Source organism: Oratosquilla oratoria, chromosome 16 (assembly GCF_046742065.1).
Source record: "Oratosquilla oratoria isolate Oo_2021 chromosome 16, ASM4674206v1, whole genome shotgun sequence".
Classification (NCBI taxonomy): domain Eukaryota; kingdom Metazoa; phylum Arthropoda; class Malacostraca; order Stomatopoda; family Squillidae; genus Oratosquilla; species Oratosquilla oratoria.
The window spans coordinates 33,158,535-33,163,534 of record NC_134792.1 but is presented as its reverse complement, the minus strand read 5'-3'; positions in this window follow the sequence as shown (position 1 = coordinate 33,163,534).

Below are 5,000 nucleotides of genomic sequence, written 5' to 3'. Positions count from 1 at the left end.
AGAGCTAAGAATGAAAGAGAGAGAGTAAAATCATTATAGGTGTGGAACAGAAACAATGGGAGAAGCGGGAAGGGAGAGTGAGTGAGTGAGTGAGTGAGTGAGTGAGTGTGTGAGTGAGTGAGTGAGTGAGTGAGTGAGTGAGTGAGTGAGTGAGTGAGTGAGTGAGTGAGTGAGTGAGTGAGTGAGTGAGTGAGTGAGTGAGTGAGTGAGTGAGTGAGTGAGTGAGTGAGTGCGTGCGTGCGTTCGTTCGTTCGTTCGTTCGTTCGTTCGTTCGTTCGTTCGTTCGTTCGTTCGTTTGTTCGTTCGTTCGTTCGTTCGTTCGTTCGTTCGTTCGTGAGTGAGTGAGTGAGTGAGTGAGTGAGTGAGTGCGTTCGTTCGTTCGTTCGTTCGTTCGTTCGTGAGTGAGTGAGTGCGTGATTGAGTGAGTGATTGAGTGAGTGAGTGAGTGAGTGAGTGAGTGAGTGAGTGAGTGAGTGAGTGAGTGAGTGAGTGAGTGAGTGAGTGAGTGAGTGAGTGAGTGAGTGAGTGAGGGAGAGAGCAATGGAGGAAGGTATTGTATGTGGAAGGGGAGACTTCACGGAGGTAGGAAGGGATGATGTAAAGGAAGAGGGGACGGGAGGGGAGAAAAAAGAGAGGGAGATAGGGAGAGAAGGGAGAGGGGAAGGGTAGATGGGTATACGATAGTAATGAAGATGGGGAAGGGGGTTGAGAATTATGTGAGAACTCAACTTCCTTTGGAGTCTGAGAGTGGAGGGGTTGGGAAACAGACATGGGCAATAAGATTATAGAGAAGAGAAATCACGAGATTGGCAACAGAGAGATTGGAGGACATGAAGAGAAAAACTTGATTCATTTGAAATATAGGCAACTTTTCATGCTTCTCGAAACTCCTTTGTCTTTATTCTAATCTAGATAAACTAGTTTAATTAATAGGTGATATTCTAGATCAAGGACTACTGGAGTCCTGAAAATTGGACATCAAATAGAATCATCTCCCCAGGTCCCGTCTTCGAATCCCATCAATGCCCAAACCCTCACTTAGAGGTGCAGCCTTGAAGGATGGCACTTGCTCCTCAGAACATGTCTAATATATAAAAAATATATAATATAGTATAAATAGATAAATAATCAAATCAATTTTAAACTAAAATAAGTTTAGAGGGAATGAGGTAAAGGCATTTTTTCGTTAAATTTGTTTCAAAGAAATGGAAATGCTTGATAGACTTATCACTTGATCTTTCAACATTTACTCGGAACTAGAAAATTGCACCAAGTCAGAATGATACCAAATTATTGATCAATAATCTTCTATTTCTACATACCACACTTATATGGTATTGTGTTGGTCTGGAGGAGAATTGTATTTTGTTGTTTTGTTATTTATTGTATTATTTACATTATGCTATTATGTAATACAATGCATTTTGTAATTATGTAAGATATCGCAGATGCGATGCGCGCCTTCTTTTTGGCGCAAATTGGAGAGCGTGGGTCAGTATCTAAGCAGCCTCGTCATCCATTTTCTTCAATTTTCGCTGACGTCAAGTGATTCTATTCATCTTCTCGTTGACTTCCTTCCCTACCGTGTGGTCTTTTTTCCTTTTGGCATCAAGCGATTTCATTCATCTTGGTGTCATCACGACAGTAGCAAGGAATTACTCATTTCAATTAATCTTTCTTCATGATTTATTTATATTAGCAATTTTTTATTCATTAATTTGATTATCTATTTATTTTTATTTAGTTATTTAGTTTTTTTTCTTAACTGATTGAAGAACATAATTGCTGAATATCTCACTTAATTACAATGATTTTGATATTGCAAAAGTTGATAAGGTGATTTAGGAAAAAGATCATAAAAGTCATCTGGTCTTAGTTTCATGGGCTAAACCCAATACTCCCACAAAATAAATAATTAAATAGATAACTAACAAAACAAACAAATAAATAAATGAATAAATTGGTATGTTAAAAAAAACTTACGTTACATAGACGCTTAGAAATCATGTGCTCTTGGTAATAACGTACAAAGTAATGATGACGTATATATATTCTATGACGTATATTCGATGACGTATATTCGATGACGTATATTCGATGACGTATATTCGATGACGTATATTCGATGACGTATATTCGATGACGTATATGATCATGAGAAGTAAAGTACATTTTACTCTTATAAAAACAGCATTATATAATACTTAAGGTGAACACTGAACTCTGAACGAAATATGCAAATGTTATTTGTCAAATATTGTTATTCATTCAAAATATGTTTATATCATGTTTAGCAAACATGCAAACCTAAATGCTTTAACTACACACTAGTATGTTTGTTTGTGTAAGGCCCAGTTCGCACTAGCGGACTGAACCACACAGAAACCGCGGTTGTGTGTGAACCCCTACACTGACTTATAATTCAACCGCCGCAGTTCAAACCGCGGCGGTTGAAATCACTGCTGTGAACAGGGCCAAAGAACGCTTACGGGTGCATACAATATATCTATTTGAATATTAGAATAAAATATGTGAGTTTACATATGTGTGTGTGTGTGTGTGTGTGTGTGTGTGTGTGTGTGTGTGTGTGTGTGTGTGTGTGTGTGTGTGTGTGTGTGTGTGTGTGTGTGTGTGTGTGTGTGTGTGTGTGTGTGTGTGTGTGTGTGTGTGTGTGTGTGTCTGTGTGTGTGTGTGTGTGTGTGTGTGCGTGCGTGCGTGCGTGTGTGTTTGTGTGTGTGTATGTGTACTCCCCTCCCCTCTTCAATGTAATGGAAGCCTAACACGCTTTGCACGGACTTACATGAGGCAATTTTATTAATTGTACTAAAGAACACGTACACAATATACATTATGAAAATCCCTCTCATGATCTCATTGTATCTCATAATAAATTTTACTCACACTCATTTACCCACTTACTCATCTGAGCAAAAGCTCTCATATCCAAATGGCTAAAACTGAACCATTAACACCCTTCATGGAATCACTCAGCTCTGTAATGGAATACTCAACTTTTTATTATTTTCTTTAACTTTCGACAGATAATTTAGTCCACCTTTGGGGTGCACTCTATCCTTCAATGGTTTAATTAAGTTATTTTCAGTCTATTTTGATGATCATCAGAATGCCCGGCAGCCCTGGCCAGTCTGTAAGCAACAAATCGGACTAAAAAAAGCAGCGGCTTACAACAACCGACAGGTTTTGCCCTACCAGGGGTATCCATTCCCACTTCGTGAGTGACTTATTTTTTGTAAAAAAAGAAAAAAAAAGAAAAAAAATTAAACAAATAAATGAACAACTAGGCAAATGAACAAAGAACCAAATGAATAAATAAATAAATAAAATAAATATAAATATATAATGATATTTAAAAAAATTATATTACTATTATTATCATTATTTCCCTATTGCTATGATACAATGTATCACATCTGCAAATAACTTTTATTTCTACATAAAATGAACAATAAGAAAAAGTATACTTTTTATTCACCCTACAATATCTTTAGCAACATTGTTACTGCATTTCAATTAGTCTGATTTGACTGACATAACTTATTTATATATATAAATATGTATATATATATATATATGTATATATATGTATATATATATATATATGTATATATATTTATATATATATATATATATATATATATATATATATACATATACTACAAGCGAGTGAATGTTCTAACACATTGATAAGATAAATTGAATATCACACTACCGGAGAAAATAAAGATATTTGAAGATAATTATATTTTGATCACTAACTGTGATACTCTTCAGCGTGCCTTTACATAGGATGGGTTAGATTATATATAAAAAGAGGAGATACGTAGAAGGGACATGGGGGAGGTGAGCATACTAGTGCGTGGTCCGTTTGAGTCCAAGTCATGATGACCCAAGGTCAAACTGATCCTGACTCAAATATTTGCGCGACAAATGGTAGGTTCAGGTCTGGGTGGACAACTTGACGTATAATATTGTTGACGGCCAAACTGGTAATGGCGGCGGGAGACCATTGTCCCTTTGAAGTTTTAAAGATATGTAGTTGCTCGTTGAGGGAAGAATAAAAAAAATTCTTCTGTAGTTACAGTGTGATTTGTAAATTAAATCAACCTTGTCCATGTCCATACGGTGATTTGATTGAGCAGTATGGAGGAATACTGCTGAATTTTCCTGGGCGTACTTATTTGAATTTTTATGCTCCATGATCCTAGTGGAAAGGTACCCTTCCCGTTTAGCCCCAATACAGTTTGGAGCAGTCTCAACATGCAATTTTATACACGCCTGGACTGGGAATATATTTAGACCTTTGGTAGGTATTTACTTTTTTATGCTGTTAGAATATTTATATATAATTTTGGTGTCGTCAGGGGGAGGAGCATTGGAGGCATGCAAAAGGCCATTATATGGATTTTTTTTTCAAGTTCAATTAGTTCTGGGGAGACAGTTTGTAGAAGCTTGATTTAGCTTGGCTTAGAACTTTAGTTAGAAACGAAGATGGATATTTAAAATTTTGTAGATAAAATTTTATGGTGCTAGTTTTAATGTCTATGTAATGGAGGCTACAAATTCTCAGACCTCTTAAGTAAAGCCCTGAAGCTACTCTGAGTTGAATGTGGTCTGGGGGGTAGCTTAAAATATATAGATAGCTATCGGTATGGGATCGGTTTCTATAAACAGTTGTAAATATTTGTCCTTTTTTATAATATATCTAGGAAAGATATCGTATTGTGCTCTTCCCATTCAACTTTAGATTTGACATCAGTATCTAGTTCATTAGAACTCAACAAACGTCTATAAAATTGTATGCTGAGACTTCTCTAAAGTATAATGAAGCCAAATGAAAGGGAACTTCCCTCTAGGACCAGGGAGCATAAAATTTAAATTAATTAGGCTCAGGAAAATTCAGCAGCATTACTCCATACTGTTGAATTAAATCATGGACATGGATAAGGCCGATTTAATTTACAAATCACACTGTAGCTAGC